Source organism: Myiozetetes cayanensis, unplaced genomic scaffold (genome assembly GCF_022539395.1).
Source record: "Myiozetetes cayanensis isolate MyiCay16 unplaced genomic scaffold, myiCay2020 scf7, whole genome shotgun sequence".
NCBI lineage: Eukaryota > Metazoa > Chordata > Aves > Passeriformes > Tyrannidae > Myiozetetes > Myiozetetes cayanensis.
The window spans coordinates 41,484,293-41,511,774 of record NW_026087964.1 but is presented as its reverse complement, the minus strand read 5'-3'; the positions used below and the strand labels follow the sequence as shown (position 1 = coordinate 41,511,774).

Genomic DNA, 27,482 nt, shown 5'->3' with positions numbered 1-27,482 from the left:
GCATATGAAGTGTAAGAAGAGGGCTGGGAACAATGCAGATTTGGAAGAGCAAACTGTAGGTGATCAATATGAATGTCTTCTGTGTTGAAAAGATCAGCTGTTAATGAGGGAAGAGCAGTGGATTTATTTAAGCAAGGCTTTCAATACTGTCTTTTGATTTATCACATAGTCAACTGGAGGAAAGATGGACTATAGAATTACAAAATAGGCAAAAAAATAGATGAGCTATCAGGCTTAAAATGCCAGTGGTACTAACGTACTTTGGCTACAGGCTCACTATACGTGGCGCTCCTCATGAGTCACTTTTGGGGCTGGCATTGCTTAATATCTGCAGCAACAACCTGATCAACAGCACAAAAGAACCTACCCTCAAGGAGGTTCTCAGGTGACACCAATTTAGAGGGAGCTGATGGCATGTTGGAAAATCCCAGCCCTTCAGAGGGGCTTCTGACATAGATCCCTCCCTGCCATTCAGAAGGCCCCTGCCAGCTGGAGGAGTGACCTGTCAGGAAGCCCAGGAAGCTCAAGGCACTGGCTGGGGCTGGCAGGGCAGGGGCAGCCCTGCAGGGAAGGGCTCTGTCCCAATGGGTGAGACAGAGAACACGAGTCAGGAGTGTATCCCTGCAGTGCCCGAGGCCAACCACATCCTGAACAAGAGTGTGGCTGCCAAGAACAGGGAAGGCACTGTTGCCCTCTGCTCAGTATCTCCTGAGGCTGCATCTGGAACACCACACGTGCAGATGGGGGACCCCCTGGAACAAGAGCAATATTGACAGCCTGGAGAAAAGCCAGAGTGTGGCCACAAGGATGGTGGAGCATCAAAAGGAGCAGGCTAAGGCAGACTCTTCTCAGAGGTGCATGCAGGAAAAGGACGGGAGCCAACAAGTTGGAGCAAGGACAGGCTTATCTGGGTATTAGGGAACATTCCCAAAGAGGGTGGATAAGCCCTGAGTCAGGCTGCCAAAACAGAGGCTGCAGAAAATCCACCTCTGGAGGCCTTCAAGATTCCATGGGAAGAGGTCCTGTGCCCCTTGACTGAGCTTTCAAGGTAGCCCTGCTTTGAGCAGGGGGTTAAGCAGAGACTTTCAGAGGTCCCCACCAGTCTGCATTCATCTTTGAGTCTGCGTTGGGTTGGTTTGTTTGCCCTTAACAGGGGGAACAACTCTGGGGGGTTTTGATAGGGGAAGCTCTGAGCATCTGCAGCCTGAATGAAATGTGTGTGTCCGGGACAATGCCGGTGTATGCACAAGCAAACGGATACACGTGACAGAGGAGGTCTGTAAGTTCAACCAGCAGCACAAACATCTGTTATGTCCAAGTACCTAGACACCTCTCTTTATCTCTTGATATTTTCTCTAAGAACCTTCTTTCCCCTTTCCAAGACCCTCCTCCTCCCAAGGCTTCAGAAGCCATTTGCATAAGGGACTAATTATAATCAGTGCTGTGCAAGCAGCAAAAACGTGGGTAAGGGAAAACCTGTTTGATCATCAGAATTTCTCACCTTGGAGAGGAGAATTTTAGATGATTACACATGCAGATGTGTGTGCATAAACACAGGGGTTATTTTATTTTGCCTTTAACTACTGTTATCGTAAGGGGTGTCCACGTGTCCTTCTCTGGCTTGTATATTTAATATCATTATTTGCAGGGTGGTCCTGTTATCAAGCATTTGCTATCTTTAAAGCCTTTTCAGAGAAACGTAGTTAGATGCAGTGATGTTGCAGTATTTTTATTCCTTTTAATTTCTTGGGCCTGAATCTTTCCAACCCGTTCACCATGTTCACTCCCATTTCCCTGATTTGTTGTTGAAAAATTTTGCTAAAAGCACTGTTCATTTCTATAACCCGTAACAGAGTTTGCCATTTCTCTTATGGTTAAGTGTGAAGAAAAAAAAAAGAGGTTGTATAAATGTGATTCCATTTAAAAAAGAAAAGCAAATGCACCAGCATGTTGTAATGAGAGCTATTAAAATAATTAGTCCCTATCCTAGGATGATTGCAAAAGGAAATAAGTAAAGAAAATGAAACATGTAACAACTGTATTATAAAATGAACAACCAGCATAAAAATTAAATGATTCAAAAGTTTAAACCAGAATGTGAGTGAGTTGCAGGATAATGTAGGAGGAAATGTAATTGTGCTTATTCCATGGCAGTTTACTTGAACTAAATGTCCCTGAAAAGTGTCTGAGACGTGTGGGTAGAGGTTGTACTTTTCAAAAATGTATCACCACATTTGATTTCAGGACAGAGACTGGGTCAAACTTTGCCTAAGGCAATCACAGCAGCTTTAACAATCAAATGCTTAGGGGAATGGGATAAAATGTCTACATTCTTGCTTTGATTTGATCTCACTCTATTTTATTGTCGCCTGCTGGATGGGTCTGTGTTCATTCATGCTGCAGTGTCCAGTGCTGCCCCACAGTGTGAGAAGGAAGATGGGTAATGCAGGCTCACCCCCAGTGCAAGCAGTTTCTTCAGCCTCATGGGTCTTGCCAACCACCATCTCAAGCTGGTGCTTCCAGAGAGCCTTCTTTCGTTGTGTGTTTCTCCTTGTATAATTTTCATATTCTTGCCTTAGAACAGTAGCAAACAAGAAATATATTGTTCTGTTGATGCTGCTGACTCAATATTACCGGTATCAGAGGTGTCAGTTTCTGGTAGTGTGTTGGTTGATAACTGCCATAGGTTTCAATATCAATATTGTAATGTAAAAGCTCCAACTGTGGTTCACATGCGCTGAGAAAACATTCCTTGTAATGCTGTGTGAAGTTTCCAAGTATATAGCCATCAGATGGGTATCTTGTAATTTGAAGCATTAGCTGTTTAAATATAAATATTTATAATGTCACATAAAACAATTACTTTAGAATTAATTCTTGTTTCATCTGATGCTGCAGAAGCCTCTGTTCAAAGGCCATCTTTGCACTGTCAACCTGCAAAAGCGAATGAGGTGTTCTTGGGCTGTAACCAGTGGGTCAAAGCAAGATAGACCAATCATGGCCCAGAATGTCCATCTCTGACCACGTCTCCCCCAGAATTATATTTGTGCACAGCGTTATGTTCAGTATTTAGCAAGAGAATTTAAACAGTCCCTTTGGAAAACTCTCTCTATGTATATTTCCCAGCAAAGTTTTTGGGAGAAAGGAAAAGGCTGAAAGGTATTTCAGGAATCACAAATCAAAATTATTAAAGAGCTGAAACCCAAATCCAGAAGGAGATTTGTATGGGCTCTTACTTAACCCTGATTTTGAAAGGAAAAGAGTGCTTAGGTTAATTTTAGGAAAGACATGCTATTAAGAACAATGTTTTCTGTGACTTAAAACAATCTAGCAACCCCACGTGCTATAAATAATGGTTCTTAAATATTTTATTCCTGAAGATAGAAAGATTATATTCATGCAATAATACTTATAGCTGTGTAGACTTGCCCTGCTTATTCAAGGTTGTCTTTGAAGTTTTAGAAAGCACCAATGAGTGTGCTTCAATAATTTTTTTGTCTTGTTTAGGGAAGCAAACCAGCTGCAGTGGGTTTAATCGGACCTAAATCTTCTTTGAGTCAAATGGAGGCTACAAAACCAAACATGCTGGACAAGTTACAGCAGAGTTAAAGCCTGTTCTTTCAGCTGTTTCAGGGTGTGGTGTTTGGGGAGGGGGAGAGTGTCTATGTACATGCTTACACAGACTGGATAAAGTATCCCTAGAGCATAGGAGGCTGGCAGTCATCTTGTATCTACTTGTCTACGTGACCTTGCTCCCAGGGAGATCTGCTTCTGGGGATGCTCTGTTTAGCAAGGTGTACTAGACACCAAAGGGACAGACAACAAGAGCTCAGCAGTGGGCTGTTGTTCAGTTGGGTTGCAAATAGTGCTCTGTGAATTAGTCCAAAGATTTTCAAGTGTCACAAAAGGCAAATACTGATTGGTCTTCAGGGCTTGTTGTCTAGCAAGCGGATTAATCTGACTTGGATCATGATTTGTAAAATAAAATAAGTAGTCCTATTTATTTAAATTGATATGTTTCTTTCAAAGGGCTGTACTTTTCCTATTATTTACATTCAGCTTAATCCCGTGGCAAAATCAACTCTAGGGGAGGTAACTACAACCACATTGACATTTACATTTCATTTGTTTATACTGGATCTGAGTTTATGTCTATGCATTTTACCAGTGGCTGCCAGAGATGAGAATAGCTTCAGGAAAGAGTCTGCACATTGATGAAAGAGTGGGTTATGTGCTTTTCATAACTGTATTCCTGACTCATTATTCACAGCACAAAGAATTCTGTTGTGGCTTTCCACTTTTTATGTGGTTAGTGCACCACTCCCACCTTCCAAAAGTCTCAGCTGCTCAAACGCATAATTTTCTAAAGTACAGGCTGTAAAATTAAAGGTTACATTTCAGTTTCTCAAGTGAACCAAGTTACCTGGCAGTTTTAGAAGAATGCACATGTGCGTAATAGTTCGGAAATTAGACACAGAAAAACCCACCTTAAAACCACCTAACAATAAAGTTCACTTTATACCCACTTAACAATAGAGAATTCAGAAGCTGATACTCTGATCCGTAATTCCACTCACTGTCCTTCAGCTCCTGTTTTACTGCATGTGAGATCAACCAGCATCCTAAGTGGGCTACCAAGCTAGGGTGGTAGAAGCCTGAAGTGAATATAATCAGCCCGTTAAAACTTTGGGTTTCTTTGTACCTCTTACACTTTTTTTCAGTGAATGTTTAATTTGTGAGTAGCCAGGGAGTGCTAAACCAAAACCTTTCATTTGCCCAGATTATTTTTTTCTTGCAGTACTCTATAGAATGTTTATTATCCCTGTTGCCTTGTAAGTTGGATGCCTTACAGTTTGGATTTTCACATTCCCATGAGTTAGAGCAATAACTTTTATGCTCATTTTATGGCTGAAGGTTCTAAAGGTTCAAGATGCTAAGCACAGTTACCTTCTAGGGTAGGTAGCTTTCAGCCTTCAGTAAATTATACCAGAAAAAAACATGTAGGCTCAAGGAACTGCACCTGAGAATGCTTTACTGCTGGTACAAGAAGAGCTCTGTTTTACTCATTTCTCAGTAAAATGTACACAGGGGGTGGGTGAAAGGAATGGCACCCTACATGAGGACGTGGCCCTTAATGAGGGTCTTGAGTGAGGTGCAATGTTCTGGTGACACAACTGTGATGCCCACAGCAGCTCTGCAGAGTGCCTCCCAGAGCACCCTGCCGTGGTGAAGCTCTTGTTGCAAGCAGCATGATAGAGAGGGCAGTCTCATCCACAGGGAAAGGGTGGGTGTCTGGGAAGCTACAAAACTGTAAGAGCTGTTCTGATGTTTGGGCTGATCCCATATATGATCTGTGGGATTTGTGAATGTCTGGGTACTGTTAAGATTTTCTGAATGGTACGTAGTGCAAAGCTGATGGTGTGCTATTGCTAAAATGTTGTTCATAGGTATTAAGATTGAATCTGCTGTGTCATTTTAATGGAACCTCTGTACTTTTTCCCCGATGTTGTAATAGTTTATCATAAACATAAAAATGAAATAATTCAATATACACAGCAGAAGTACTTTTAATAGAGGCTTACTAAATGGAGAAACTTTGAGATCTGAGTCCAACCAGTAAATCAACAAGGCTGCTTTAAAGATCTCTTTGGAGTGCTGTTTTCCAGATTGTGAAATTGGTCCTGTTTTGCTGCAGAGGTGAAGGAAGCATATCAGTGAGGAGTTTGATTGTCTGGAAAAGGGCAAGTACTGGTTTAAGCACTTTAAGGCCATGTGCACATCAAGACTCTTCATGTGGCTTGTTAACTGGACCATACTGGATGTAAAGTAGAATTACATGGAATCAAAACAAATAATCTGTAACCTGTTATCTGCCATGACCACCAATCTTCTTCCACTTTCATTGCAAGCTGAAAATGCCCGTGGTGGTTTTCTTTCATGGTTGCGTTGTGGGTCTTCCCCTTGTGAACATACATTGTGGTACCTGCACGAGGTGTTTGTGAGCAGATCACAAGTCAGATCCAGGTTTTACTGGCAGCATAACAGGACAGTGGTGTCAGAACTGCTGTGCTTGCATCCCTCTATGGTGAAGAGAAGAGAGCAGATCTTGCCCAAAGACAGCCACCAGTTGCACGTCAGACTGAAACGCTGTTGGCAGTGATCCAGACACATGCCCATTGTGGACCGTGTGTGGTCTACAGGCTATGAGCTGAAGCGTAGTAACCACCCTCGCTATTTTGGTAGACATAAGAGGTTGCAACAGTTCCAGACTGTCCTGAAATCCAGACTTGACAGCTTTCCATACTGACAGCACAACTAAAGGAACTGCAATTCTGTCTGAAGTCTGCCTTCCTAAGCGGACCGAGCCTTGTACGCTCTAGGAGAGTACGGTAGGCTAATGTATGCTGGGAGACTAAAGCTACCTGAACAAAGTAGGCTGTGGAAACTGTGGTAACAAGCACATTTATTTAAATAAAATGGAGACATAATCAACAGATGTTACTGGCAGTTCTGTAACGCATTCTTTCCTTGTCTTCTGATTTCAGGGGGTATGGTTCAAAATTATGAGGGTTGAGTTTCATGAAGGCTATGTGTCCACAATTTGTCTCATAGTCTTTCCTCATTCAGTGTCCTTACCACTGATTCTCTGGATGTCACTGTGCTACAGCTGACAAGACTAAATTTCAGTGGTGCCCTTTACTTGTACTCATTTTTCGGTGAGAAAAAGTTAAAAAGAATCTCTTTGAAGGGTAAAAATGCTATATCAATGAAATAATAAATGTTAATCCAGATGGGAGCTATGAATACAAAAATCTTGATATGTCTGTAAATTTCTTTTTGCCTGTAGGGCTTTTTAAAATCTATTTATTTTAATAATAGACTGAAGTAGGAAAATAAGTGGTGGTAGAAGCAAAATTTTAATCCATAAAAATATTTTTTGAAGATTGGTTTCTGGGCAGTGAATAAATATTTCTAATTTAAGGTGGATTAAATTAAATTATCAATTATAATTACCTTCAAAATAATGTTTAAAATAGAAACATCCATTGATCTTTTATACACAGAACATGATATTATGCATCTTATATATACACAGTGTAATAAATGTATTACATTCATCAAGTTGTAGGATGTTTAATATCTGAAAACAGTTGTTATATTTAACATTAATGGATACTAGGACTGTTGCTGAGACTGATTTGTAATATAGCAGGTAGATAAATTGTTATATACACACATAGTTCCATATTTAAAATCAATTTTATAGTCTTTAAAGTATGTATTGATTCTTAAAATTTTATTGCCAATAATGAAAAATGGATGTAGAATGTTTATTAAAGAAGAAAAAAAACCACAAGAAATCCAACATAAAAACAAACAGAAAAACAACAACAAAAGAAACCCTTTAGCTCTTATGGTTCTGTGTCCTTGCATTTGGAGGATCTCTATATAGACAAAGAAGAGAGTTACTGTAATTTGTATTTATGGTCTTCTCTAATATACCATATATTGTTTCCTGATGACTATAATGAACTGGTGTTTTTCTGTGGGTAGTCTTCAGTATTAATCTGAGAAAAGGTATACATTACATTCAAGTTGCATAAAAAAGGATGGTTCTGTGAAGGCCTCTCAATGAAGCTCACTGGTTCTATAATTTATTCCCTCACCCATTTTCTCCCTTTGATTTCCCTTGATTATATAAAAAAAAGATGTAGTTTTGGTACTCTATCCTGGTGTTACTCAGCTGACTTGGCTTCTACTTTGGAAGTCGGTTAACAGATATTTTAGCTAGATTTCTAATTTGGTCATCATAATTTGGTTTGGATGAAGCTGTAAATACAGAACTAGATAGGGTGTGTATGTAGAAACTGTCAACTAATGTAAATCATCATAGCTAAAGTCAACAGAACTATACCACTTGTACTAGCTGAAGAACTGGCCCCTGAATTCTGTAATAAAATTATTAAAAAGCCACTTTATCTAGTCTTGTACTAGTATCATAAAAATGTAAAAAATGTTTCAGGTTTCTATTCCCATTTCTTTCTATCTGTTTGTCTCTCGCAGCCTTTGAGTATTAAATTGCAGAATGAATGTCACAGTGGCCCAATTTAACTTCAGAACAAGGAAATATTTTGAATTCTGGAACTGCTCTTGGTCATGTGAGACAGTTGCAACAAGTAATATCTCTTTAACATTTCAGTGTGTGTCCTCTTCACAGCTGTTGCAAGGTACCAAATACATCGCATCTAGGCTCTGGCACCTGTTGTAGGCAACTTAGAATAGAGTAAGTTAATGGAGGTGCAAAAACATGTTTTGCCTTCTTTCAGGGATATTAACTGCACTTCGTTTAGCAGCCACTTAAACAGTCTTTCCTTCATGTCTCTGTTTTGTGAGATAAACCTGTATTTTTGTAGCAGTGAGAGTTGGTTAGTAAATTGAAAAATTGTAGGTGCTTTTTCTGGAGTCTGCTGTCCCTTTTTCTTTCTCAGTTGCAACAGATGAATCTCTTTGTTTCTAAACTAAAACTGACCTTTGAGCACCCAACTACCATCCCTAGTTTCCTGGCCACAGGCACTCTTTTCTGGGAATGGAAGGGAAAAGGGCACTGATGACTCTCCTTTTATTCAGCTCTGCTCAGTTAGGTGCAAGACAAATAGATCTGTGTCAAACAGAGAGAGTATGTGAGAATTGCTGACCTGTGAGTAGTAACACTCACCTGAAACAGAAAATCCTATCCTTTATATTCTTCCAATTCTTGAAGGACTTCTGAGGTCTGGCCAGTGTTTTCAGAGTCCAGGAATGTCTTGTCTTCACTTCTCTTTGCAGAGCCTGTTAATCACCCCTGTATGTGTCCAACACTTTGTGGTACAGACTTTTTCTTTTAAACCAATTTACATAGTTTCCTTACTTTTTGTGAAATTTTCTGGGTTCTGACTCTTGAGAGTGCTGGTCACCAGTAGTCAGTACATAAAGCTCTGTCCTGTTAGAATAAGGCAGTTTCAGCTGGTGGCCCAGCTTTGCCCTCTCTACTATGGTCAAGTTTTCTCCTGCAAAGTAGTTCTAATCCATATTGGCTTGCTGAGTATCAAAGTACAAAATATATTTAGAGCATCAAATAGAAGCTGTACATTGATGGGCAGATTGGTAGACTGTCCCAGTAGCCCTAACCTTTTGTCACTGAAGCTTTTGTAGCCTGAAAATCACATCCAGCTCTTCCTTTTTTCCTGTCCTTGCCATCTAGATCGGTTCTGAATCTTAATGTGTCTCCAGACCACTACCATGAGAATTGGGCTTTTTCATACTGCTCAGAGAACTGCAACTTTTGTTCAAGCCCTTCTCTTTACTCACCTTAAGTAATGAAATCGTATTTTCTCTGGCCTCCTTGATTTCTTTGTCATGGTTATGTGAACTACAGAAAACACAACTGCTTTCCTCGCAGTTGGATGTGGTGGTGATGGCAATTAGAAAAAGATTTTATTTTCTTCTTATCTATCTGATCGAAATCTGTCTTGTATGCAGAAAGAAAACATATTGTTTAGCAGCTCATCCCTTAAGTTGCAGGAGACAGGGCAGGAAGACCAAGGACACTAAAGTTTTCCCCTTCTCACCCTCTCCAGCTCCCCTTTCATTCTCATCGTATGTTACCCACCTTTGAGTCTGAGTCACAGCTGTGACACTAAGTTCTAACATATAAAAGGCAGTCTAGACTCATAAATTGCTTATAAATCACACCATTGTGTTACCTTTGTGGATTACAGGTGCTTGAGTGAGAGCCTGGATAAACTGCATGGTGAATGCATGCTTACCAGCTCCCCAAATGGAACAGTCATTCCTTCTTATTAACAAAAGTAGTGTGGCCTTTCAGGACCCATATGGTTTTTTGTTGCCTTGTTCATGCTGTCACTGAGTGCAAAGGGTTGTGGTGAGTTTGAGGTGAGATTTACCAACCTAATTTAGGGAGACACCAGATATCCGTGAGGTGACAACAACTTTAATATCTACTCAGGCAGTCTGGATTTGAACTTAAAACACACAAAAGAAAATCTCATTTGGTTGTATTTTCCCTTTTAAGAGCTAATATAATTTCAGGAAGTGAGAGGCTTATTTTATTTGAAAACTAAATTTACTAATTCAAAGTTTGACCTTTCGGCAGTTTATACCTACAAAATCTTTTACATGGTGAGCTTAAAAAAATCCTAATTGTTGGTTTGGGTGACTTTTTTTCCTCAGAGTTACCATCAGTGTCCTAGCTGATTCTTAAGGGAACAACCTGAATTAGGCAAAATGCTGCAACTCTAAATGCTAAAAAGACTAAAAATCAATCATTGATGCCAAACCTAAGTCAAAGAATAAATAGCTCTACTTTATGTGAATACTTCCCTAATCATTCATCTTTTTCACACTGCTTCGTGCTGCAGATGAAGTTGAGCTGCATTCAAATTTTTAATGAAAAATAGTTGGTACAGAAAATGTGAAATTACTTAAAACCCATCCCTCTAGATTGGATACCATTTCTTTTTTCCCCCCAACAAAGAGAAAAACCTGTCTGTGTTCATGCACTACACAGTAGTGTTACTACTGACATGTACGTAGCCTTGTAATTCATGGGATGTGCGTGTGGGAAGTTTTCCTGCAGGGGTCTGATTTATAAAGGTGGCTTGATATTACTTCCTGTACTTTGGACATCTCTGCACTTAGCAGATTAATATAGTTAGGATCTTAATAACTACTGAATAATGTAATTTATTTCTTGACAATGAATCCTTTCCTTCTTGGCCTATGGGTTGCTGTCAGGTCTCGTTCTTGAGGACACCAGTGTAACCACATAGAACTGACCGTCTGGTAAATGTTATTTTTCTGTGAGTTTTGTGAATCAGCTGCAGAGCATGTGATACAGACTCACATATCACAGTTGGGACTTCTGCTTTAGAAGCTTATCATACTGTGGTGCCTGGCATAGCAGAGAGTGTATATGAGCGCACGGCACTCAACGTACATATAAGTGAGGAGGAATGCAGGACCAGCAGGCAGCACCTGGGCAACTGAATCCTCTCTTTCTTGCTCTGGCCAGACAACTAGTAGATACTAGTTCAGAAGGATGCATAAATCATCCTGTAACACCAGACATCATAATTCTCGACCCTTGAGAGAAATTTAAGATCGTAATAGAAGTTTAAAAGCTGCACCTGTATTGTGCCACATGCAGAAAGCAAGAGAGTGGAGGATATTTCTAGTCTTCTAGGTCTATGCATTAGCAAAATATTTATAAAATTAACTTCTATGTGATCATGCTGATCATGCTCTAAATTACTGTTAGGACAAATAAAACCCCTCTGATCCCTGCTAATCTGACTTGGAGAACAGATGTCCTCCTGATCCTAAATCTGATGAATAGCTTAATCCTTCGTGTGTGAGCAGGACACCATTCATCTGAGAATTTTACATCACTAGAAACACAGCTGTAGTCTGTTTACATCCTGGTTTTTGTGTCATCCCATTTACAGAAGCAAGTGATAGACTAAGGAAGGAAAAGAAAATTCCTTTCTGGTACACACAAGTTAGAGTCCTGAAGCATCTGCAAGTGTAGTGGAGACACCCAGCAATCCTATTGGCTCTCAAAATTTTTTGCATATGCTTGAGGACTATTCCCTAGAAATCACACTGCAGAATTAATTTTCTGGGTTTAGGAGTTCTCTTAATTTCATTTACAGTGATTTCTGTAAGTTGGTCTTGCTTCCCACATTTCTTGCTCCCATGACCACATTTACCAGGCTTTTGCAGAATTTTATTCTTGAATAAATAAAACTCTTCCACTTTCTAGTCCAGATTTGGTTTTGACCAGTTTATTGCAACAGATTAATCTGCCAGAACAAATGCTGAGAACTTTTGAGCTGAGATCCTAGGAGACCAAAATAACCCTGGATCTTTTTCCATAAGTACTGGCACATCCAAGCTAAATGATTAGTTCAGATATGTAAAATTTTACAAAATTTAAGGTCACTATAATAACAAAACACCTGAAATTTTGAGTGGGAAGATTTTGAACGCAAAGCAAAAGAGAGGGCTCACAGATCTGGTGGACCTGTTCTCCCAGCTCTCAGCAAGTGCTGAGTTTCAGTAGTCTCTTTCATCTCACTGTTTTTTCCACAGCGTTATGTCATGGCTATTTTATATGGTGTCCTTAGACGATATCTGCTAGCAAATACATTAACTTTCTCCTCAAGTGTTTTTAACAATTTCTAATGTGCCTATTAGTATTTCTCATTGTTGTAATAGCCTCTTTTAACCCTAAAATTGTCCACTGATTTTAATTAAACCCATGAGTCTAGATAAGTTTGACAATTTATTTCTTTTAAATGCAGCCTTATTGCCAAACAGGGTTTCCCTGCAGCCCTCACAGCTGTTGTTTACATGGAGAAAACTGTTTTGGGTGTTGTACCATGAACTGCATTCAGGTACCTTTCTTCAACAGGCAAGGTGTTTAACAGTAACTGAAATAAACTAATTTTAAATGACCCGCTAGTGAAAAATAAATACAAACTAAACCAGGTCTAAAAAAACCATGTTCTTTAGTGTAATTCCTCTTAACCCCCCCCCAATAATTAGTCAAGGCCTGTTGTACAAAAAAAATATACACTACACAGGTCTATATGATCTGTAATTGCCACACTTGAGACAGAGTCTTCTATAATTTGGAATCTTTGTTTTCTTTTTCACACAGAATAAATATTATATCTCATAACCCAAACCCTTTATGTTTTCTGTAGAATACTTGAAGTGAAACAATGCATCTTTTACCACTAAAAACAGAATTAATGGGTCCCTAAAGGATTTATTTTAAGTCAGATGCATTTGTCATTCTATATTGATAATCTTTGCACTTCATTATCATATTCAACTCACCATTTATATGCAGATGACACAATCATTTATGGTAATAGATTATACTAGAAGAAAGCTTAATATTATCTTCAAGCTGATTTAAATGAGCTTTAAGATCATCTGGCACAATCTAAATTACTATTAAATATTAATGAAACAAAGATCATATTATTTGGCTCAAAACAGAAGTTGGGTAAACTGAACAACTGGCAATCAATGCGACCTTGGAGACAGTTAGCAAATGTCAGTTGTGAAGAATATGGATACATCATTTTTCATTGTATGACTAAACTATTGATTAGAAGCTGTGAAGATTTGAAAGTAAGCCAAGAACCTTATTTGGGCTCAGAAAATTTGTTGACTTAGGGGAAAAGAAAAGGTTTGTTTTCTTGAATTTTCAGTTTGTATTATGTACTTTGGGCTTTACTGATTGCTGCCTAATGTTGTTAGGAAAGATAAAGCATTTTTAACTTGGTTATCTAGGCAAATTTGCTTTGAATTATACATTTCATAAAAATCACTGTCTGTCATTTTAGCAACAGTTGGCAAAAAATAGAAAACTGTCAACATTTCATTGGTATGTTATCCTTCTTTCTCCCTCCTCCTGTCCTTTATCTTCAGATAAGTTACAATCTTCAGTCTTCTGCACTTTCTGAAATAGAAAAATTAATAATAAAACTAGTATCTCTACTTCTTCATCTGGAACCATACAGCTGTGATTTTGATAAAGCAAGTCAGGAGGTTCAGCTAGGTGCTTTGTTTGTATGTGTTTATTTTTACATAGGTCTGATCTTGTGATGTCCTGAGCGTGTTCTAGCAGATTCAGATGAATTCAACGGCAGTTTTTGTCAACTCCCAAGATGACAGATAAGGTCTTAGTACTTTCTGAGAGATGTTCTTATTCTTAGAGATTCAAGTTGATAATCCCATAGTAAAAATGAAAAAAACATGGCCTCTGTATTGTTCAGTGTACTAAAAATGCAGAGGACCTCCTGCATTTAAGTACTGGCAATCCACCTCCTTTTTTGTGTAGCAAAATGTGTCACACTAATACATCTATTGTCCCAGAAATGCCAGCTCTTTTGACATTATAATGAATCCCATGGTATGAGATAATGCTAGTTCTTAACCTCTTTCTGTGTTAGACATTATCAAGAGCAGTGTGGGTATGTTTTCTGTTCAGGGCATCAACTGTTTTCTCTTAGTATTTTGCTGGGCTGTGCTGCTTCAAGCTGAGCATGGTTTCCTTTGAGTGTTTGCACTTAGGATAGAGGTCACAGATGGTTTTTTGACCCTCATTTGGATCTTTGCTCCTTTCTTGCTAAAGAGCTTCCACATAGTGTCAAGAGATGGAGACCTACTCTGAGAGCAAGAAAATACCCAGGGGAAAGGGGAGAATGCAGGCATTTGGTTTATGTATTTGGGAATGAGGCGGGTTTAGATGGGCAGAGCAGCTGGGGATCTGTAGGCCAGGACATAAAGCTGAGTTAAAAAGGATAGGGAAGGTTAAGATAATGTGATGGTTCTGGGAAAGACATTGTGGAAAAATTTGTATAAGTTGGAGGCAGAAGAATCTAGATGAGTGGAGGGGTAGACACCCTCTGGAAGCACAGGAATAAGCGGTAAAGAGGCAAAACAGAGGAGGAGAAAGCAATGGAAGAAGATTAGCATTGAAGAAAACGAGGCATGGGCAAGATAAAGTTTCTTGACAAGATTACCAGAAATTCAGGTCCATAGGAAGGATTTATTCACTGATGAGTTGGAACAGTGAGTGACAAATAGGACAGTCTGGTGTCCAGTTCATTGTGTTACCTGGTCTGAGCAGGAGCTGCTGAAATTCAGATGGAAGAAAGAGCAGGGGAGAGGGAAGAGTTTGTATCTTCCCTGCTGCGGGCATTTGAGAAAAGTTGCTGGAATCTCTGCCAGAGCAATTGCATGGAGGAGGAAATCTGTATGTCATTTATCTATTTAAAGATATTTTCTAGTTCGAAGTTAGTATGTCACATGTTTCAAGTACAGATATGTTCTCTAGAAGGGAAGTAATCAGACAGACTTCTATTATTGTTTTTAGAATTAGCATTGCAACAAATTTCAAAAGCGAATTCAACAGGTTTGATATTTGAATTTCTTGATTAGGCAAGACTGTTTTCCCAGTCCACCTAAGTGTGTCCTGGCAAGACATTTAAATCAATTTTCTTGTCCCTTGGTACTGCCAACTCTCTTTGAAAGAATGAGAGAATCCCAAGAAGGAGTTATGTTCTGAAAATCACTAAAAATCTTGTTCCACATTGCAACCACATCAGGAGAAAGCTCTTTTGAGCTTGTATGTGTTATCTAGTGATAATATAAGACTCCTAATGAGTAAGGTAAGGTATTGTTAATTGTGATTAAAGTTTCTATTAGCCACTTGCTCTGTAGGTAAGAACCAGCCCTGTGTTGCAGTCATGGGTGCCTGGGAGTGATGCTGCAAATTTGGTAATGAGGGAGCTCTGACTTTTACTGGTAGGGTTTGCCATCACCATTGCTGCCAGATGGGTATGGTAACCCTGAGATTAGCTGAGCTTGTTAGATGGATGGTGCTAATAACACCAAGATTGTGTTTTTGATCCCTGCATGGGCCATTCATGCAAGAGTTGGACTCAATGATCCTTGTGGTTCCCTTCCAACTTAGAATATTCTGTGATTCTTTCCAGTAGAGTGTGATGACAGTGCATTGCATCCCTGGGCTTGTTCTGTCATTCCCAGAGTTGCCTTTTCCTTTGATGTGTGAACAAAAGGCCCTCCTGTGGGCAGGTTTTCTCTCTTGCCCCTGTCTGAGGGCAGGAGACCATCCTTTTCCTTTCACTGAGAGGACTCTTTCCCTCCTGAGTCATGTTGTTTTTAAAAAGATTTTCCCTCCAACTCCCAGTGAAGCTGAAGTCACCTTCAAACTACAATTTTTTCTAGTTTGAGGAACCTTCCTCCATTATAGTCCATTGCTCTATTAACCAGTTGCCTGTGCTGTCTTACCTCACCCCTATCCCACTTTTCACCTTTTCACCGCCTCTCCATTATCTGTACTTCCCTACATTCATGTATTGCTGTTTGTGTTCCAAACTTTCCTGCTTTTAATAATGTGTATGTTTGACTTCCCACTTCCATAACTCCTCCCCAAATGTTGCACTTGATTTCTTCACCGGGTGTACTCTGGCCAAGGTTTCTTAAAGGATCTGCTTATCGCCTTAACTGCCTCCAGCCCTCGTACCCGAAAAAACACCCTTTTCTGCATAGCCCAGCTCGTCCCAGAGCAGTTGTATCCTTTCCTTGCTATGTAACTGGGAAGCCTCAGCTTTATTGGAAGAGGCAGCCCATATCTGACTAGAGAGAGAATGAAACCACCAGGCTGCACCCCTAAACTCAGCCTGGCTCACCATTGTGTATGAGAAGGAGACAGTCCCTCCACTGGCAGACTCTTGACATTTCTGTTCTGGACTGTCTCACAGTAAATGTTGAATGCTTCACATGAATCTAGAAATCAAAGGAACCTTTGAGGGAGAGGGGAAGATAGAAAGAAGATGAGTGGGCATCTGGATAGAGTTTATTGGGGCTCACTTGTCTACTCAAGCCATACATTTTGACAGAACACTAGTGCTGCATACAGCCATTTATTATGGAGAAAATGGAAACCTTTTCAGACTGAGCTGCTTAAAATAGGCTCCTAAATCGATGCTTAGGCATATAAATAGAAGCAGTTTGATATTCAGCAATGCTGAGTGTTCTGTTGATGCCAGTGTGGAAGAAAATGCTTTGTGTACAAAAGTGCATTATTAGAAAATGTGGAGGTTCGAGAATTGCTATTTACAGACAACCAGTTTCAAACAGAGTAATCTTTTTTTGGGTCAGCTGGGCTTGACTCATCTTTGGCCTTCATCTTTTATGGTTTTTATTGATGATTTTATGCAAAAGTAGTGTCTGTTGTTATTGGATATTTAGCCTACTAATTGAATCTAATTTTATCATGGGATTAGAATGAGAAAGTGAAGGTCTTTGCAAATTTCTTAGTGTCACACTTTTTGTTGTGTGCTTTGTAGAGGTGGAATGTCTGCTGCCATGCCACACAGGTCCTGGGGCTGACTCCCGCTCTCACAGAAGTTGTGATTCTCAAGTTTTTACCAAAGCAGTCCTTGCAATGCTTTCTAAAGGAATGCAAGAGTGCAAAGAAATGTAGGTGAAGTTATTGTAACCTTAGCCTGTGCATGCCACTATCTACATCCAGAAAGACCTTCTGTTTGGTTGGTTTTGCTTTTTTCACATGGATTCTAAGTGAACCTCACAGTAGAGCAGTTGCCTCCCCCGATTTTCTTCTCTCTCCTCCCTGTCAATCTGTATGAAGGTTTTCTGTAGAAATTACCCTGCTATGAAGTGTGCAGACTGCTCTGAGGAAGCTCTTATATTTACAGGTACACTCCGTGCAATAATGCAGGGTGGTAAATGGACCAGGATGCTAGATTTAAACACTGATGAATATACTCTCAGGTGTACCTGATGTTATATGAGTTATTGACATATGTTCCTAAATACAGCCCCAAAGCTTAGTCATTGAAAATTTTGCGGTGTCTGAGAACACTATAAAATGACTAATTTTTTTAAGATCAGGGCCACTGGAATTTCATCTGTGAAATGAAGTAGAAAAATCAAGCCACTCAACAGAGGACTCTTTGCCCTGTATGAAAAACAACATAGTAAAATGGACATATTCCAAAACAGCAAGTAAAAATATAATGTGGTCGTTTTGTTTGTTTTTTTTTTAATTTCCTTTGGAAAGTGAAAGCAACCTGAGGTTGCTTTGGTACTGGCAAGGATGAATCCTAAGTTGTTTCCCTCTGAAATGCATGTTTGGCTCTGATTAACTTCTCTTTTAGGATCATGAAGACTCTATTTCTATTTAGTTTTCATTTCTTCTTAGAACAGATAATTTCATACTGCAGCCTTCACTTGCATAAGTAGTTGAATCCATGAGGTTATTTATATTAGTATGGCCTGCAGATTAGGGTCTTAAACCAAAGTATAACCAAATAATCATAGCTGAAAAAATTATACTTTTCATATGCTTAACATAATCTTTTGTAGAAAAATCTTGTTGTACTTTTCCTATTAATGCAGACCTGCAGTTAGATACCAATCAGTTGACTCATACTCGGGAGCCTAGGTTATTCTCTAGGTAAAGATTCTCATCAAATACAATGTCTTATTGTCTTGATCGCATATTGTAAGCTGTAAATATATTCAAAAGTTCACAGGAGAATATATAAAGAAGATATAAAGAATATAAAACATTTAATAAGGTTTGTAGCCATTTGCCAAAAACATTTAAATATATTGACCCGTGTGTTCTTATAGGCCTTTTATTATTAAGTGAATACCTGCTTGATTTTAATTGCTTCTTTCCTGTAAGAGTGACTTTATGAACTTGAGATAATGATGATTAACTTACATATCATGGGCAGTTGCAATTAACCTTAATTTAGGTGGAAAAAAAGGGTAAGTATTTGTGATTAAAACAGGGACATAATCCAGATGATACTGACTATATTCAGTGGGTACAGAGCTAAGCCATGTTCTGTGAGTGACACCAGACAGGTTGCAGGGCAAGATCACTGGGAACCCAGACCAAATATTTACATCAGTGAGCTCAGCAGGAACTGGCCAGCAGAACAATGGCCTGTATAAATAGATTATTTGAAAAACATAAATGGGACCCCTGCAGGAGTGGTCAGAGAAGTCCAGATCCCTGAACTCTGCTCTTGGCTCTCTCTGTATATATTACTGAATGTCTCAGTGCTTCTCATTTCCATTTATGAAGTGAGACTAATATTTATTTACTTTTTCAAACGCTTGGACATCCAAAATTGCTTGATATTGATAAATTGTTTGCAAGCCAAGCTCTGGCAAATATCCTCTGTGCTTCTGGCACAGGAGTCCCTGTGGCAAGGAAGGGAGGTTGGGGGTGACCTGGCATACCCTGAAGTCCAGAAGGAGCTGAGGGCTGCTTTACAGCTGATACATGCCCACCAATACAGACGAAGTATTTACTGCAGAGCAGCCCTGAGACAGCTGTGGGCACGAGTGAGGGGCCTTTAACACGCAAGGGGCAGAGTCATTTGTGTGCCCTCCCCACTGTTGCCTGCACAGCAGGGCTGTAGGTGGGCAATGGGCACCCTGCCCACTGGCTCTGCTTGGGAAAAGGCAACTCCCCAGGCTTGAAGAGGATGAAAGGTGAGAAATGTGGCCATTAAATGAAGGTGAAATGCCAGAGACTGCCGGTCAGAATCCTTTGGATAAGACTGTGCTGCATGCCGAGTTTGCTTGTAGCAGACTGTGCTGCAGCCCCACTGTCAAAGTAAATGCCTGTCCCTCCACTAGAGCTTCCTGCTCCACTGAGAAACTTTGCATAGCACCAGTGGCCAGAGATTCTGAATGGCTACCCAAAGTAAAGATTTTAAGATTTAAAGTCTTTTAAACCTCATGGTTCCTAAGTGATATGTTAACCTCTTTCTAGTCTTTTTTGGGGCCCTGTCAAGGCTTCTTCATACATATCACCCCATAAAATCCAATGAGGCTCTCAGGGGCTTTACATCCCCTTGTACCTTGAACAAAAGTGTGCAGAAATAATGACAGCAGGTAATATTTCACTTCATATAGTCCCTTGCCCATCCTCAGCTATTTCATACTTCTGTGTTGCTTGGACCATGGCTGCTGTTGAGTTTGAGCTCTCCCTTCCATTCCAGCATTGTTTGGTGGAGGCAGAGAAACTCAAGGAGCCCCAAATGCAGGACCTCTGATAAAAGGTGTTATGGAAATGCAAAAGGTGATCCTGTTAGTGTACTTAATTATTAGTACTGCTCAAAGTTTCACAGTGATAAATGAGTTGATTTGAATTCTTTTCTGTTTTCTATAAAAATGAAAACCTTCTGTAGAGCAAAAATATTAATTGAATTGAAAGTTAAATTGCTTCTGTTGGATAGCCCCATTTTCTAATTCAAAACCTGAAATAGTGACTTCAGGAAAATTCTACAATAACAGGCCAATGTGATGTAAAAGGGAACATTACTTTTCTTGTCTGTTGTTTAGTACTGAAGAAGAACAGCAAGAACTTGTTTACATGCAAATGTCATCTGTATAAAAAGCAGACAAATGCTCTAAAGAGAAGATATTATTACAAAGACATAATTTTCCAGAGGCAGAAAAAACAGAGGAAGCATTCTGTGGTCATCAGCAGTGTCTCCATAAATCTGTACCATCAGGCATGCTGTGTGGTTGGCATGTATAGTGGTCTAAAAAAAGCCAGAGACCCTCAGCCTGGAGACTAAGAAGAAGGTGAAATGCAAGCAATGTGTCAAAGAATTTGCCGTCTGTGCTGAGTAGAAACCAGATGTTTTTGCTAGTAATTATTATTATGATAATTCATTTAAGTAGGAATAAAATAGGGCATGATTGTTTACTGCAGCATGTTTTCCCTAGACAGGCTTGGAAATGAGAAAAAAATCTCAGAGGTTTTACTCCTGGTTAAATGAATAATTTTTTCATTTAACCAGGAATAAATATGGCAATGAAAATAGTTTTCATACATATTGCCCGGTAGCTGTGAATAGACATCAGGCACTTTTTTATTTGACTAAGTCACTAGAGGCTGTTGAGGAATGTTGGGGAAGGTCACTTTGAATTTATTTTTTTTTACACATTTTCCTTCCTGCTGAGATGGGAGCTGAACAGTGGAAGACTGGCAAAGAATTAGGAACCATCTGCCTTGGTAGGTCTAGGTGGTTATTTTAAGTGAAAATCATCTGTTGGGAAGGGATAGTGCAGTGTGAGCCAGGCTTCTGTTGGATATTGCAGGATATCCATTGGATTTTGCCCTGACATCTCTTACAGAAGTTGATTTCACATGTGTACAAAAGTTTTAAATTATTAAATCCTTCTCAGTTTCTGGTGTTTGATTAGGAACTCTTAGTAAGCAGAAAGTATTTTTTTTTCCTACTCCTCACTCTACTGCATATGAGTAGCTATCAGTGAGGGGTTTTTATATAGATTAGAGAACAATGTCAAACAAGTGGTCAGCAAATATAAATCAGGTTGATCTGTAGTCTGAGAAGACTAGTTTTCAGCTGCTATCCTTTCTGGAAGCTTTGGAAGCTTTGCGTGAGTTAAATAAGTCCTATAGAAAAATTAAAATCTAAACGGAGTCTGAAGGAGTTTAATTGAGCAAGTGCATTATTGGGAGTCTCTCTGACGTTGAGGGTTTATTTATCACCCTGAATCCAATCACTTTATAAAAAAAACCAGCGTGGGTTTCATTTACTTTGATGAGGTTTATTGCGAGATTCCAGAAAATCAATTTTACTGTAAGCCATATTAAACCCAGGGGAATTTAAACACTATATGTACTACACATAACTTCTTGTTATTGCTTACTGGATCACAGGGGAAATTATATGTTTACCATGAAGAAGGGTTATGGCTACATTCCTTGTCTTGGGTAACTCCCAGCCTGCCCATCGTAGTGAAATAAAACAAAATGGTAGAGTTCGGTATCAGCACTTAATTTGTCTCCATATAGCCTGAGGTATAGAAACACTCAGCAATAGTGACTTGATTTTCCAAAAAGCTTTAAATAACTGTTGTTATATACTATCACTCTCTTCTATTGCAAAGAGATGGTAAGTGCAAGCAATATGTATGCTGCTGCTGGTTGACCAACCCCAAGTAATTCTTGCTCCCAGAGCTTCTTGAGATACAAAGCCAAAACTCACTGGCAGTTAACTTGGAAACGGTCACGTTTGATCTGCTGGTTAGGGACTATGAAGAAAATTTGAAGGAACTTCTACTGTGTGTTTACTCATTCTGTCTTCCCCCCCCCATCTGATTTACATACTAGTTGAATTTTACATGAATTAAAAATGATAGCAAAGTAATTTTGCACGAAAATATTATGTTCCCTCTGGCGCTAGCAGGTCACAAACTCATTTGGGATTGCACTCAATAGATGGTTTCCTGTTTCAAAGTTTTTTACATACCAGTAAAATCAAACCATGTTTCAATTATTGGGTTGGGGTTTTTTCTCATCCTTTGACCTTACAGATTATTGTAAACTAGTTATATTTAAGCTGGTATAATGGAAAAAAATTGGTGTTCTTTACATGAGTAAACTTAGTTTGCAAATAAATACACAGAAGTAATTTCCCGTATAAGAAGGCATCAGAATTCAAGGAAGTATCTTTCAAAATCAAATGAATGCAGCCTGTTTCATGATGATTTTAATCCTTTCTTTTCCCCAGTGTTGGGCTCTGTTGTGCTGTGACAGGAAATGAGGAGCTCTCTCCATGGCTTCAGTGGCTAAAGTGGAAGAGCAGAGCAATGCATCTGTCAATCTGTCTGTCTATCCACATGAGTTTCATAAGAACTAAGATGGGGTATCTGAGAAGTTCTAAACGTAGTTAAATAATCAGTTTGATCTGTTTTTGAAGGAAATGGACAAGCACAACTCCCTTATTAACTTTTGAGACTTCTTCCTTTTGATGTAATGTACGTTACTGTTGGTAGTTTTATTTACATGTCATATGTGGTAGTGCCCTAATTGAAAAGCTCTGGATTGGGCCAAACTCCCTGTGAAATGTGTTTGGAGTAAGAGAAGAAAGAATTGAGATGTAGCCATTATTAGAAAGTATAAAGTCTGTTACAATTTATGGATGGCTGTAAAAGTATTTTAACAGTAAATATGGAAAACCAATGGAAAATCAATCGCCCAAAATGTTTATCCTGTAAGTCCTTCTAATACCTGTCTATCTATATATGTTTACTGAAGTTTTTCCAAGGGATTGCATATGTTGGAAGAACAATTAACAGACTTTGATGCACAGCAACACTGTCGGTAATCTTTTTGTCTCTGTGCAAGGAAAAAAGTTACACTTTTTAACTATCTACTTCAAATAACTGATTTTTTAAAAAGCAGAACACACAAATTCAGTAAAAGAAAAAACTACCATAGACCCTCATTATCTTGTTGCCACTCTTGTTGCCTGTCTGTTGTATGTCGTAGTTTTAAGTGTGAGTTCTGGAAGTGTAGGCCGTTTCTTGCAATTGATTTTATTATGCAACTGAATAAAAGTGTGAAAAAAGTGAGAGTGGTTAAAAAGGAAGGAGTACCTGTTCTTATTTTCTGTTGTTCTCTTGAACTGAGTCACTTGGACTTTGGTGCAGAGTCACTGTCAGAAAGAGGCTGTGGATTTGTCATGGGCGACACTGGATTTGGGGTTGATTTTGGAAATCCAGGGTAAAGTGTGTGACTTTGTGTTCTGGATTGCAGAGTTCATTTCACATTAGATTTAGCTCAAAGGGAAATTAGGCTGAAATACCGATACCTTTGAATACCCTATCCACAACATTTCTTGGATTCTTTACAGCTGTGTTTTTTCTTTGTATACAGAGCACTTGAGCAAGTAGGAAGTAGCCTAGAGCTGGTGAATACAGAAAATGCTTTCTGAACCTGGGGCTTGACTATGCTCAAATATACTTCTGAAAGCAGCATGAGGCTGGGGGAAGTCTAGTTTCTTCAGCAAATGGACAAAAGCTTCAGAATCTAACACCAAACACGTTAAAGATGTTGATATCTCTAAATACCTTTTTATTTGTAATATCTAAAGGCTAGTTTGTGTGCATGTGGGTGTTTTCATACACCACACACAACAGAACAGTAAAACTCTTTAGTTTTGGTCAAGTATTTTGTTCTTTCCTTCATTCTTTTCTTTGTATCTGTGCACCAAGGAACTAAATTATGCTTCAGTAGCTAAACAAATTATGCAAAATTATACACCATGAATATTTTATATCACAGAACCCTGAAGCAAGGACTTTATGTCCTATGGCTTTATGTCTGCAGCAACCTGTGTCATACCCGGAAGAATTCCAGAACTGATAAGTCCCCTTCTTCCTAAAGCTTTACTCAGGTCTTTATTTTATTTTTTTTCCTCTGCATTTGTCAGTGCTTATTAATAGGAATATCTCAAGGGTTTTATTGTATGTAAGAAAATGGAATTTACTGCCGTCAGCCTTCTTTTTACTACTGCATAAGGGAGGGAAGTTACTCCCTTTATAATTCTGAATTTATTTAAAATTTCATAGAACCATATAAAGCAATTACTGTGACAAAAACAAAAGAAAGTATAAAAAACCTAACTAAACCACTTTTCATCTGATGCTGGACTGCACCTACTTTGATAAAAGTGTCTTTTAATTTTTGGTACTCCAAAGTATATTTTCTTAGAAATATATTTCCACTTTTTCAGTAAAACTTTAATTACAAACCCATGAAGACTTCCGTAGGGCAGGCAGTAGCTATGATGCACTGGAAAATGAGAGCAGTTTATAGAAAATGTTTTAAATTTTTCATTATTTTACTAGTTGCAATTAGTGATCTCGTCCTGTTTCCATCCAATACTAAAGAGCTGGCATCTTGATATCCCATTTGTCTGCCCCTGAAGTGGATGGCAAAACAGAAATCTTGTAATTATAACTTAAGAAGGATTCTTTGGCACTGCTTACTGATTCCTGGGATGCAGGGCCTGTGAGTTTAGGCCATAATTTTGAGTACAAGTGGCACAGAAATAGGGAGGGTGGGTACATTTCAGTGTGCTCATTAATCTTCAGTGTGTTCCTGTTGCTGTATATCATTGGTAAATGCTGGAGTACGTGTGTAATTTTAGGGGGTTAAGGGTACTATTCTACTATTCATTTAATACCACTAACTTTTCAAGAACATGTCTCGCACAAAATCTCTACTAGCTCATCTAAAGAAACTCCTCCTACTATTGAAAATAGTTTTGGGGGTAGTCTACCTGTTTTCTCTCCATTTCATCCATTCAACGACATTTGTTGATGCCAAATAATTCAACATAAAGTAAAATTTTTTCAATTACAGTAAAAAATATTCACTTCCACAGGTAATATTAAAGCCTATATGTTTCTATGGCATGCCTACTGCTGTAATATTTTAGTATTGATCTATTTGTCCTCTTTTACAGTTAAAATTGAATGTGCCATTACAGACAAGACAGTTTATGACAGAGGTCCCTGTTTTGAAAGGTGTTTGAGAATTTATCTGATTTGGGTGTATGTTGAAACACTTTCTTTAGCTGGAGCTGTAAAGAGTAGCTGTATGCTGTGATGTCTCTGGCTTATACCTGTTTGTATGGGTGTTCACTGCAGGTGTGGTGTTATGCCAGATAATTAGAAAACACTTCATGGCTGCACTACTCTTAAATTTGCTTTCCTTATTTTGATAGAATTTAAAGGATTTTTGGTCAAGTGAAATGTGCATTATTGTTACTGTCTGCTGGCCATCATGGATAGTACTATTCCAAAATTAACCAGTGTTACTACGTAAACAATAAACTGTATGTAACTGTCTCTTAGTGCCTGACAGATTGTGCACATGTATCAGTATAGATGATAGAAAGGAGGAAGAACATACTTTGTTTTCATCCTACAACACTAATCTGTGTTAACAGCAAAGTGTGTAGCTCAACAGTCCTCTCTAAAATGGTCTGATTGTGCGTCTTTCTTTGTGCATTCTAGTGATGTTTTGGCTTAGATTTGACTATCCAGTGTTTCAGTGGAATGTAAGAATTAGAATTTATTTTGTTCATTGTTTTTATAGCTCAGTGGAAAGTGCAAGTAACATTCATAAAATGTTAATGGCCAGATAAAATTGTAAAATATTATTGATGAATTAACCTGAGATCCAGATCAGATGAATGCAATGTTTCCTTTTTACTGCAGGATGTGAGAGTAGGCTGAGAAAACACAATGATAATATGACAATCTCCTGATGATTTTATAGTATTTTACCTTTTAAAATGTTTTTTACACTGAAGTATGGAACGGTCACTAAAGTTGTAACTGAACCCATATACAGGATACAAGATTGGAGAAATAGTACCTCTGGATCCAAATAAAATGAAAATCCTGATAAAGAATAGTACTATTTAAACAGTTCTAGAGAAAGGACCTTTTTGAAGAGAGAAATGAAACACAATGTTTTTAAGAGAGAAACTCTGACTTAGCCTGTATAAAAAAGAAAGTGTAAGAATAGTACACATTTTTTGTTTCAGTGAGAAATATTGAATATTTACTGTGCTTCCTTGAAAAAGCAAATTGCAATGTCCTATCCATACATAGTCACAAATGCAGAATTTCTTTTGTATATTAAATAAATATTTCAGAGGAAGGAAAACTGTACACAACTTTATTTGGTAGAATTTTACACTATAAAAGTGAGATTTTTAACAGCTTTTAATAAAATAGTGCATATATTGTTTGCTTTTTTGATGGGCTTTTTTAGTAGCATTTAAGTGTGAGCCAGTTGAAATAACACACACAGCTGCAGGAAAATAATGCAAATTTTGACATTTGAGATTCAATAAACGGAAGCTTTGTTAACTTTTATACAAAAAATCTAGTATTTTGTTATAAAGCAAGCTGTGGAATTAAAAAGACTATGCACAGAGTCTTAAAGTGAAGCAAGTCAGGATATGTTTGGTTTTCCTGAAGCGTGAGCATTTCAGTTAACTGACACTTACTTAATCTTCTTCTGAAGAGAACCGGTACTCCTACATTTTCAACCCCTTTTTTTCCCTGTTTTTCCCACACTATATATTTGGTATATTAGGCCTGAGATATTCAGAGGCATACAAAATGAATGGAAGTCCAACTCCCATTGGAATCCAATGGAAGTTCAATATATTCCTCCTTTGAAAATCCCAGCTTTACGTGATGACAGTATCTTTCTTTTTTTTTTTTTTTTTTTTAATCTTTGGCATTATTATTGATTGTAACACAAAAACTTTAACAAATACACAGTCAGGGAGTGTAACTTGGATGAGGAGGAGTTTGGGTATGTGAAGGAGGATGATTAAATGATCTGAATTAGGCTGTGAAACATATTCTGGCTGTGGGAGGACAAAATTTGGCAATAACAGGTTGGCAGAACAGAGTAATCTGAAGCTTGATTCTGACTTCTGTGTTTCAGCTTTATACCAGTGTGGGGAAAAAACTTGAAGAATGCCTGTGAGGATGAGGGAGGAATGAATACTTGCTCACAGAAGAGGATTTCAGTTTGTCACTGTCACTCACCTCTTTGACCCCATGTGTGAACAGGGGGGAAAACAGGAAGAGAGATTATAATCTAGATGGATTTATTAGCAGCTATAGTATAGAGGTTCTTAAGAGAGAAATTTGCTAAGATATACTTGTACTACAATTCTTCTAGGTATCCTAAGGGAGTTGAACATCCTTTTGGATGTAGATCATTGGAACTTGGGTTCACTGATAAGTTACTAAGTTCAAACCAAAATCAATGTATTCAGTGATAATTATGCATTAATTATGTGTTCCAGGGAACTCAGGTCGTCAAGTAGTTATTCCAAGCCTCTTTATTATTTTTCTTGAGATAGCAAGATGGGTTTATTTTTAGATTATATTCTTCATGTCCATTCACATTTAAATGGCTCCAGACCACACTTGCATCACAATAAACATTTGTATATATTTGATAAATCTTAGATCTT

General features: G+C 38.5%; 1 long non-coding RNA gene across 1 annotated transcript in view; it reads left to right on the top strand.

Moving 5' to 3' along the window:
* LOC126652126 (uncharacterized) overlaps positions 1 to 19,682 on the top strand; it is a 55,752-nt gene extending 36,070 nt beyond the window's left edge. The window contains exon 3 of the long non-coding RNA XR_007631888.1: positions 19,650 to 19,682. This is a non-coding gene — a long non-coding RNA (uncharacterized LOC126652126). The remainder of the gene's footprint in view (positions 1 to 19,649) is intronic.
* Positions 19,683 to 27,482: the final 7,800 nt, after the last annotated feature.